Here is an 11,983-nt window from a genome sequence, read left to right on the forward strand (position 1 = left end):
GGTTTTAAAACTTTTTTTAAAAGTTTGAGATGGACCTCAGTTGTGGAACATATCTTGGCCCCAGACTCTCTGCTCACAACTTAATTCTTCATATCATACTTATATCTGCATTACTAGCCTTCCTCCAGACTTCTCCATAGTCCTGTAGTGTCCTCTATATTGAAGCACCATAGCTTCAGCCTCAACTGCTCCATGATCCCTGTTGAGATGTACACTTACATTTTAAAATGAGTTTGGGGGGGGGGTTGTTCCTTCCTTTTTGGCCCCAGATGTCTCCACTTTCCATCCTGTGCACAGTAGTGAGCAATGCAGTCAAGGTTGTATGAGGCCTGGACTGAAAGTGGAGATGGTTACGGTCTAGGCAAGAGGCAGCTAGATTGTAGTTAATCTGAACAGGCATTGGAGAGCTGCTGACCTTTGGGGAGCATGTGGGAGGGATCATTTAGTATGAGTATAGAAGTTATGGATATGGGGGAAGCAGAGTGAGGGGTTTTCTCAATGTGAGTGGCCAGTATGTTGTTCAGGCAGCTGTTTGGGAAGGTGAAAGGGAAGTATTGGACAGCCTCAAAAAATTAGGGATTTTGGAAAATGCTTAGATGTTTTATCTTGGTCAAATCTCCAATCCTTTTGATGCTTGCCCATTATTAAAACAGTAGGGAGTTTTGACAGGAGGGCTTTGGCTTCCTCCACCATGGGATGCTGTTCTGGGCGGAAGGTCTGCTGGGAAGAGATTGGGTCCACCTGACTAATAAGGGGGAAAACATCTTTGCTCACTGACTTGCCAATCTTGTGAGGAGGGCTTTAAATTAAGTTCAAAGGGAGCAGGTGACAAAAGCCCACAGGCAAGCATAAAAAGCAGTCTTAACAGAGGGCTAGATATTGGGTATGGGGGGACACAGAACATTACAATAGGGTGATAGGAGCAACAAGAGGGAAATCCATGGGGCAATCTGTTCAACAGTTTCTCTTTCTGTACAAAATGCAGGCAGTTTGGGGAACAAACAGAAAGAACTACAAGTATTAGTCCATAAACTAAATTATGACCTAATTGGCATCACAGTTTGGCAGATGCATCTCATTTTGTGCCTTAGCCTGTCTGCTTTTGTCCCTACATGCTTGCACTATTCTTTTGTACTCCTTAACATTCATCCATGTTTCCACTTTTTCTAATTTTTTTTGATCTTCATGTCATTAAAGAGCTTCTAATGGAGCCATACTGGCCTCTTTCTTGTTCTTCCTATCTTTTCTTCACATCAAGATTCTTCGCAGTTGTCTTTAATATTGTGTCTTTGACAAACTAACAGCTCTCCTGAATTCTTTTTTTCCCCTGAAATTTTCTTCTCAGGCAACCTTACCTACCTGTTCTCTGAGTTTGTTAAAGTCTTTTTTTCTGAAATCCATTGTCCTTATTCTGCTGCTCTCTTTTCCTTTGAATCATGACATCTATACTGCCAAGAGACATGAAAGGGAATCCTCATCATTGGAATATCACATTCTTAAGAACAGATTGATGAACCCTTGCCAGGGATGGTCTAGATTTGCTTGATCCCGCCTCAGTGTCAGGGGCTGGACCGGATGACTTCTTTCTATGAGTCTATAAATAACATTCAGAATACTTGCCTCTCAAGTACAGTAATATGAAGATGCTGTTTGTTACATACAGTCTAACTTTATGTGCATAACAAAGTTATGAGTACTACAGTAAATGAGCTCTACTGTCATTACTGAAAACAAAATGTGAAAACCCTAAGTACATTCCAAACCTTATTGTCCTTCCTTTGACCCAAACATATATGAGGCTCGCTCTTGCTCTCTTTGAAGTTGATGGGAGTTTTATATTAGATTACAATGTTAACATGTTTGAGCCCATGGTTACTACAGAGAAAGATCCCAATCCAGGCAGGTACGTAAGCATGTTTGTAACATTAAGCACATTGCTTTCAGATGTGAGCTTTTAGATATTATTTATTGTGCAAAGTAACATTATCTTAGTTTTTGATATAGAACCTAAAGATTTACATTTCATTTGGTTTAAAATATTAAGACAGTGTGGAGAAATGGATCTTCCAGATAAGGTAATTTCATAAAAAACCCTCCGAGTGCTGTTTATAACAGCCATAATCTTCTTGATGTGCTGTTGTGATAAAAGTAATCCTTTTGATTTGCTAATGTTAATGACCCTTAACTTTGTCTTGGGATATTATAGTTTATATGCTGTTGTTTAACGGCAAGTATGAAGATATGCTAAGTCAAAGGGCAGAAGGTTTTGTTTAAGCATTGCATAAAAATGGAGCTCTCTCAAAGGTGTTTACAGAGGTTAATGTGTTTAGCATTCACATCATTTGGTTGTGAAAACATGAATATATTATTAATGTGCATTGTTCCCTGTGACAATTTGTTTTCAGAATTAAAGCAAAAAATGTAAATAGATTTTTTTAGTAATTGAATAATGCAGTCAATGAAGGCATCATGAATCAGTTTCCCAAACTGATTGTTTGTGTTGCAGTTTTGGATTAGACCTCTCAAAGTTTAGCTTAATCTAACCAAATCAAATCTAAAATAAATAAGGTTGGCTAGAGTTTACCAGTTTGCACAGGTGCACATGAATTTGATCATATGGTGAATTTATAGAAAGCCAGGGGCATGGCTCCAAATTACAGAACCAGATGCCTGGCTCTTTTCTCTGTGAGATGGAACAAAAGAGAGAAACATAGAAAAGCCATGAACCAGGAGATAGTTCTGTTATATAATCTAAGGTTTAAAGCAAATACAAGATGTAAGAAAATTGGAGATACAGATTTGCTTGAGCCAATGTTATATTTTTAAAAGTATCTCCCTATTTTGTTCATGGTTTATCTACAAACTAAGCTCCTGGATCTTTATTTCCCCCCTATTTTCCAACAATTCTAACAAGAGAGAAATCCCCTCCAGCAAAACTCCTTTTCCTCTTCATCCCTCCCCCTTGATCTCTAGTGGCTTGTGAATCTATTATGACACTCCGCAGGAAACAAGATCATGTAAATTCACACTCTTTCATCTTTTTAAATTAAATTCACTTGTTTTGTTAGTGGCAGCATAAAAATGTATTTGCTTCACTTTATTAAAATCTTGCATTATGAATATGTATTTTAGATATACCTTCTTTCAATATTTTTGCAGAGAAATTGCTTCCAGTAAAAAGAGAGGGAGAGAAGTAAAGTGAAAAGGAGAAGGTGGTTCAATGGATGAGATACAGACCTTTTAGTCCTGTAATTTGAATTTAGATTGTAGTGGGAAGTGGAAAGAGTGCAGGGTACTGTTTTATCCTTGCTGGACAACATCTGGTTTTAAAGAGTGCCACACCGGATGCATGTAGAACTGGATATAAATAAATGTACCAGAATGATATGTTTGGTTTACTGATATCACTGAATGTGCCATCTTCAACAATTATCTTGAGTTTCTTTCCTCTAATTCGGTTCTTTTCCCTCCTCCATTCTTGCACCGTCTACAGTCCACTAAAAATAGCTTTCAATACAGTCTCTAATGACCTATTCCTCACCAAATCTCAGGGATTGTACTCTATCCTTATTGGCCTTGGGCTTTCAGTGGCTTTGATATATCCACCACTCCCTAGTTCTTTAAACTTGGTCCTCTAGTGGCTTTGATGGATCTTTCTGGTCACTCTTCCCATTCTGTGGGTGCCCCTCAACCCTTCATCCTTCCCCCCTCACACACACACACACACACACACACACACACACACACACACACACACACACTTCTCTCACTACACCCTATATCTAGATCCCTCTTATCCATAAGCATGTCTTTCAGCTAGTCTTTTTATGCTGATGACTCTCAGATCAATTTCTGTAATGATGATCTGTCTCCCTTTATCCAATCTAGAATATTGTTCTGTCTTTCTGATATCCCTTCATGGATGTCCAGTCATCATTTTAAATTCAAATTTATCCAAAAGTGAGATCTTCCACCTCACTTTCCCGCTCCCTGCAGAGATGTTTGAGGAAATAGTTCTCCTAGCGTCAGCCAACCTGTTGTCCCTATGTGTGTTTCCCTGCATAGGTAACCATTAAGCATTGATGACCAACAATTATCCCTGGTCTAGCAGGTACCTGACACAGATCCTGTCAATTCATGGCTGACTACACATTGAGGCATTCATAATGCAGCAATTCTGTAACATCAACCAGAATTCATAAATTGTATAGAAACAGATTACCCAAACAGTCACAGGGCTTTTGGGCACTTCCATAAGATCAATATTTACTCTCATTGATTTTAGATAGAAGGATTCAGTGTACAGCAGCATTCAATGTATTTGTGATACAGTAGTGAGCAAATATATAACTTGTGAATAAAGAGGCATTTCTGTTCCCGATACACCCTTCTGACCATCCCACATACTATATCCTCAGCATTTTGTATGGAAGAATAAAAACATATTGAACATTTAATGAAACAGTGATCTAAAACCTTTCCAATGAGAAATACATGACTGAATTTGTGTAGAAGTAAATGATACATACCTGATTATGCTATAGATACAATGGATTTTTTTCCTCCTCATTCATGAGAAGGTTCAGTGTACATCACACAACATGGATTGCATTGCAGATATAACTTTAGTTCTTGCAGGAAATATGATGTAATTGTTGCCTTGGGATGTAATAGATAAGCAAGTAACTAGAGTTGGTAAGGAATTTTTTGATGAACCATTTGTTAACCAAAGGAGGCTGATATGTCAAAACCGAAGCCATTTGTGAAAGAAGGATGGTTTCAACAAATCTCCTGATCTGAAACATTTTTTGGAGAAAATGTATTGAAATGTATTGAAATTGTAAAAACAGAAATTTTGACATATTCTAACTTTTTTGTGTGTTTAAAGAACTTTTTATTTTGAGATTATAGTAAATTTAGACTAAAAAGAAGGCTAAAAAAGGTCAAAATTGAAATTAAATGTTTTGAAATTATAGAAATAAGTGTTTTGATTGACCTGAACCAATTTTTTTCTGATTTAGATTTTGACTTTTGTCCTTATTTGGGCGAGGATAATTTTTAAATATCTCAAAAATTTTCACAGTACAACAAAAACCTTTTCCACCTGGCCCTACAAATTACCTCTCTTAAAGACTTGGGGGTAAACAAAAGAAACTAACTTTTAGGATATAAGATCAAGCTAACTTTAAAACGATAGCTTTTTAAAATATATATAAGTATATTTATATTTATGTATATTTCTAAAAAAGAATAAAAGCTACTTGTGCAAAAATTTTAGGTGCCTTTCACATAATTGATATTACCGAGCAGTGAGTTCTCCTAATAGTCACTCAATGGAAGAAGCAGAAATGCAAGACATTTAAAAGTAGTAAACTAAAGTGGAAACATCAATGAAGAATAAGCTGACTGGAATGACCCTTTTTGGCATAGAGGTGAAATACATGTGATCCAACAGGTATTTTTATCCTTGAGAGGAATGAAGGGTCTACGAGCTTCATCCTAAGAGGTACTCTTAGGAAATTCTTTTCAAAACACCCAGCTTCCTGTTTTACCATTTTTGTCTTTGTGCAGTTTGCTTTATATTTCCATAATGGGTCTCTTTTTCCTTTCTTGCTTTTCTTTTGTCCCACTGTCAAACTGGGAGGACATATCAAGTGGGGTCCTGTAAAGGTCTCTCCTGGGTCCAGTACTATTTGATATTTTCTTTAAAGACTTGGAGGACAGAGTGCAGAATATACTTATAAAATTTGTGGATGACAAGCAACTTCTCTGTTTGAATGCTGTAAACAACATACTCAGTAGGGTTTTTTAAAAACAGGTTTGACTCAGGGATAGTCTAGGTATATTTAATCCTGCTTCAGCATGGGGGGATGGAGTAATGACCTTTCAAGGTTCCTTCCAGCCCTACATTTCTACGATTCTATTATTTCCATTCGTACACATCTGTTCCATGCTGTAGTACGTATCTTATTATATTTATTCCTGTGAATATTGTTTGTTTTTGATACAGCATACATTTTACTGAGTCTGAAAAATGCTCATGTTTAAATGTCAAAAATGTGCATATTGGAGTGCTGTGGACCAAATCTTGAAATCCCTTTTCCAGCATGTGTAATTAAAAATGTAATAAAAAGGCTGAGATGGCTTTGGGGATTGTTAAAGGAATATGAACATTTTTGTTTCTAGGTCAGTAACAAATTTAGACAAAGTTGGTAGTGACCTATAAGCTGTTGGCTGTAAAGTGACTTGATGGCTGCAGTCCAGCTGATAGTAGGCAAGTGTCCACATCACAAACCATACACTACAATTAGAACTATTTACTAGCCTTACTGGCCATTTCATCAGAGATACCTACAAGTGAATGGTCATGGAGAATGAACTACATTTAGAGGCTGATCCCTCTGAATGGGACATTGCTTCAGGAATCATGTGGAAAGTTGGACTGCCATTGCTTTTCACAACCTGTTCTGTGGCTCACTAAAAGACTTTGGTCCTCAGTGCTGTCAAGCCACCCCCTTTCACATGCACTAAATTCACACACACACACACACACACACACACACACACAGAGTCAAGAGAACATCTCTCCAATAGCTCTAGTCATACAGTAATTGTGATCTACCAATTAAGCCAATAGATAAATGTGGTCATACCTTCAGTGGGCAGAAATGAGCATAGCTCTACTGAAGTCAATGGAACTGCACTGTAAAATGAAAATGTGCAATGCAATCACTCAGCCAGTACAAAAGAAAGATGATTTCCTATATTTAATATCAATGACAAATCTCAGAGCTTCAGGAAGCTTATCTAAATGTTGCTCTATAACCCGAGAGGTGAGTGGGTGAAAGAGTGTACAAGCAGCGTTTTCCTTCCCTTTAATGTACTCAGGTAGGAGCAAGCTGGTATGTTGTCCTTTGTTCTACTGAAACTTAGGGGAATGGATTAACTAGTGTGCCGTTCTTCACACCACTGCCCTAAGGTGACCTGGCCTGCTAGCTTGGGAGCATGGCTAGAGCCTGGCCTCAGTCAGCAGAGCACACTACAAATCGCTGCAACCTGCTCTTTTTTAGAGCAGCACTATGGTGCCCTCCCATCCTACCCTGTTGTGGTAGGATAGTTCAAGCATCTCCCAGCACTGCTGTTCTCCTCACTCAGTTGCAGCCAGGACAAAGAAGAGAATTCTCCTATTGTAACTTGTCCAAATAATTGCAGCCTCTGTAAATAATGATCCTAAGTACATGGTTTAAGAAATACTTTTTACTTTAATGTAACTGAACTTTAATTGACCTCATCACAATAAAAAAAAATCAATCAGCTAGTCTGTAGGGAGGAGGTGGGAAGCTTAACACTTTTCTTTTAGTCATGTAGCTATGGCCACAGCTTTTAGTCATGATTAGTGCATCAGTCACTGATGCATCACTTTTAACATTTATTTTTATTGCAGTAGGAGGTGGTGAGGTTCTGAGGCCTGCGATGTGTAGGAGGTCAGACTAAATGGCCATGGTGGTCCTGTCTGGCCGTAAAATTTATGAGTTTATATCACAGACAGGGAAGCTGGAGATAGGAAGATAAGAGAAAAGTTTCTTATTAAAATGGGTGTGTAAAATATTGTTTAACAAGTACTGAGATGATCATCACAATACAAACCGCAGATTTGAAATAAAACTGCTCAAAGAATAGCTCAATGAAGGCCGTTTTGCATTATAATATAATACAGATGTGATCTACAATGGAGAGGTGCATTCCAGAGCAGGAATAAAGAAAAAAATATATAACCTTCCCAAAACCGAGTAAATATAGAGACAAAGAGAGACATTAGGAGGAAAAAAGAAGTGAGATAGGAGAGAAAACAATGAGGGACTAATATTCAGAGAGTAAATAAAAGATTTTGTAATGATGGTCAAAGTAGTCAAATATAGGTGTTTAACATAAGGCACTTAAATACAAAATTAGGCATTGAAGAAACTCAAGTAAATTGGAGATGGAAGTGCTCAATGTCTAAAAATCAGGACATTATTTACTTATTTAAATGTGGAATTAGATGCTAAATTTTAGGCTCCCATATTTGAAAACCTTGGTCACCCCATTTTGTTTTGGCAATCTTCAGACCCAACTTCTGATATCTTTCCTCCTTCCACCATACCATCCTTCTATATCCCTGACCCCAAACCTGTGAAATCTGTCTTTTTTGCAACTTGATCTCTGATCCTCTTCTCTAGTCTGATTTTTCTCTCTCCCTCCTCCCACCCTGCCCCAGTATGTACTGGTGATGCCTGTTCTCTTCTTGATGATTTTTCTTTCCTCCTCTGTTCCCCTTAATCTCCCAGACTGTCAACAGCCCTCCTCCCCTCAACCTTTGCTGAAATCCTGCAAATCTATCCTGGGGTCTCAGTAAATCTTGCAGTGTGTGATGGAATATATATGATCTTCCAGTAATAAATAATAATAGTTTGAAATTGCCAGAGTGGATGAGATATCACAGTGCATTTTATGGATCTTGTGGTGGTAGAAGTGACTTTTCTCCAGGGTGGGGAGAAGAAATATTTATCTGAACCACCAGCTGAACATTATAAAAGTATGGGTTTTATGTGTGGGTGCGTGGGTGGGTGGGAGTATTCAGATCCAGACTCATGTTAGGGCCATTGCTTATTTTTTTCCCCTAAACCAGGTAAACCATTTGTTAATATTTATTTTTAAGCCTAATATATATATATTTTCTCTTAAAGTGACTTAATATAACTGCAGTTGCACTAGAGGCCATGCTTATAATATGCCAGGCTCTGACTCCCCTGGGTGGATGTGTGAGGTGAGAGGATGAAACAACCCCACTCTCATACACACCTTGCAGGTCAGCATGGGGCATTAAGAGACTTAAGCTGCTTATTCGCTGATGGTGGTGCTAGACATTCCAGTGGGGGCAGAGCCGTACCAGCTATTGATCCAGAACTGGCCTGGGGAAATAAACACAATATACATGTCCTCTTGAAAAGGGTGCAGCAGTTGCCACTCCTGCTTGCATTCCCCAGGTGAAAGTCACTCCTGTGGAAAGGGATAGCACAAGGTTTATTGCCGCCCCCCCAGGTCCCCGCCCATAAGTAGAATTTATCTATTGCACAGGTTTTGTTCTACCCCTCTGCACTGGGGCAGATGTCACTCACCTCTTCCTCAGCTATGCCCCAGCTCACATTCTGCCCCTATCAGTTCATTATTGACAGAATATCTCCAACTGCAAGCCCCTTTCTTTCTACCACAAACTTCTAGTGCAGCAGCAGGAGTTCTCATAGCCTACAGGATAGCTTTGTATGTGTATATGAACCAAAGGCCAAGATTTGAAAACCTGCCAGCTCTTTACTGCCTAAAAAACGTGCATGCAAATCTGTGTAGCCACAAATGCATTTACAAACAAGAAGCATGGAATTATTTGTGTACTCAATTAGCCAATCTGCATGCAAAGATGGGTTTTTATGAGTCTACTTGGCTGTGAGTGCAAATTAGCTGCCAGGATTTAAAAATTTTAACTAAAATAATTAACTCTCTACTAATTCCAGATCCCAAAGCTAGGGGTGAATGGGGGAGTGGGGGTAATGATTTTATTTTTGGCATTTGGGAAAGCAAAGGAAGTAAGAAGAGAGGCTTATAAATCTTGATTCTCCATTGCCTTGCACCTGTACCAATTGGGTGTAAAATACTACCATCCTGACTGATAGCTTTTCATGCCCACTTTGCACAGATATAAGTAAGTACATAAGGTGAAGTGCAATAGGAAATCAGGACCATTGTCTGCTGTTTAGTGTTTGAAGAGATAACTTTAATAGCTGCAGCTAGATTGGACCCTGGTATAAATGGGAACAATACCATTCAGTTAAATGGAGTTGTTCTCACTTAAACCAGGGCTAAATGTATTAGTAAAGGAGAGAGCTAACTAACAAGACCCCCTGAAGAGATCAGTAGTGTTACTGACATATGACAACCTGTAGAGCCTCAAACCAGTAATACTTACTATTCTTCTGTTCAAATTCTGTGTTCCAAGCCTGCTTTTATTGTTGTCTCTTTTTGACCTGAGTGGCTAGTCAAAATGCCATGCCTTGAGGTTGTTCCAGCTGGAAGTAGACATTGATGGAGTCTGGTATTTTCTCTGATGTAATCTTGTTTATTACACAAGGAATGTGCAAAGTCCTGCTTCTCTGAACACAGGAGGAACCTAGAACAAAAGGAGCAGTTTCTTAGTTTACAGACCAAAGTCTCTTTAGCCAGCAGACCCAAAAGCTCTCTCTAGCTTTTTTCCAGGGTCATACTGTCAGGGGCGGCTCTAGAAATCAGGCTGCCCCAAGCAGCGTGGGCAGGCAGCTCCACCGAGCCAAATGCCGCCCGCGCCTGCTTGGCGCTGGTGTCTGCATACTGTGCTCACAGGCTAATTCTTGGCTTTCCTGCTTTTTGCCTTCCTATCTTGCTCCAACCTCAGTTTCTCCATATTCTGCCTCCCCTTACAAACATTCACACCTTACCCACATCAATTCTCAGCAAAACTTCCTCCACCCACATAGTCCAAAACTCCTAGGTAGGTTCATTTATCTCTTTCTGTTGTAGGAGAGGGGAATGTGATCATTTTATCCTTATATGATTGTTAATTGAAGTGTGTGGTCACACCCATCAATCTCAATGAGGTTTTAATTCAACCCATAACAAAATTTCACTCAGCTCATAACAATGTTAAGTATTCATGCAAATAATAGGTTTCACATGCTCTAAAATGTTGAGATGTTTACATGCAATTGTGCATTGTACTCGCAACATTTATTAATATTTTACTGTGCATCCATAGGGTCAGGAATAAATAAATTCCCCTCTCACTGGTAAATACATTTTGAAATTTCAGTAAACATATTTATGCCCAATGGCATACAACATCCATATCAAAGTGCTGCACCATATGGCCCAGTGTACATTTTAGCACAAATTGAAAAGACTGCTGCTTTAAAGGCATAACATCGGGCATTAACACAAGGGGTTAATGAGCATATTGAAATTTTTTTTTCAAACTTAATGAGCTTTACTGAAAGCTGCTAAATATATTTTGGGAGATCTTCAAGGGATATTTGCATAGAAAATTAATATTCTGTGTGACTATTATAAAGAAACAGAGAGAACAAAATACAGGTCTCAGAAAGAAGACAACATTTCAAATCTTCAGGGAAAAAAAAGGATCTGAAAAGAGGACAAGTAAAAAATGTCTGAGAAAGCTAAACAAGCAAGTAGAAAATTAAATCACTAGCGAACACAGGGGAGTAATTAGCATACTAAGCAAATTAACAGGAGTGGGGTTCAAAATCACAGAAACTTCTTACCAAATAAATTCAACAAGAAAAAAGACCAAGGTTTCATGTCAAAAATGAGGGGTACCCAACAGTGTTTAAAACAAAAGAAAAAAAAGGATCAAAGGGAAAAATCATGGCACTGTTTTTTAGAGCATCCTACAGAGCTGTGTCTAAAACTAAGCTTCAGGCACAGCCAGAGGAAAAAGATGAGTTTTCGACAATCTGCCTTTGTCTGTATTAGATAGGTAGTACTGAGAAACTGTTTGGATTAGGACATCACAAAGAAAGAAGTCACCAGAGTAATTTCTAAATTTAAAAGTTACAAGACCCCTGAAGAAATGAATGGCAGTCCCAGCTGAATTCTATAAAATATGCTCACCATATGATGTGGAGATTTGTAGCAAGGCTTCTCTTCCTTTGTCATGGGAAAAGTGCCTATATCAGTAAGAAAGGGGGAAATTGCTCATGTTGGCTAATGCCCTATGTGAATAATAATCAAATCATCTCAATTCTGGGACCTATTTTCAAACATGGGAGGCTCATATGTATGTACCTAAATATGGATCTATCTGTTTAATTTTATCCAAACAAGTTGGAAAAGTGGGCCTTTTGTTAAGAAGGGGCATGTGAGGACCTCTGCTAACACAGATCAGGTTTTCAGCAGTGAC

General features: G+C 38.5%; 1 long non-coding RNA gene across 1 annotated transcript; it reads right to left on the minus strand.

Moving 5' to 3' along the window:
• Positions 1-8,279: 8,279 nt before the first annotated feature.
• On the minus strand, positions 8,280-10,579 carry LOC120396392. The gene is made up of 3 exons (XR_005593094.1): positions 10,506-10,579; positions 10,001-10,201; positions 8,280-8,951 (listed from the first exon to the last, which is right to left on the minus strand). It is a non-coding gene; the product is annotated as an uncharacterized LOC120396392 (long non-coding RNA).
• Positions 10,580-11,983: the final 1,404 nt, after the last annotated feature.

This window comes from Mauremys reevesii, linkage group 2, assembly GCF_016161935.1.
Source record: "Mauremys reevesii isolate NIE-2019 linkage group 2, ASM1616193v1, whole genome shotgun sequence".
Lineage (NCBI taxonomy): Eukaryota > Metazoa > Chordata > Testudines > Geoemydidae > Mauremys > Mauremys reevesii.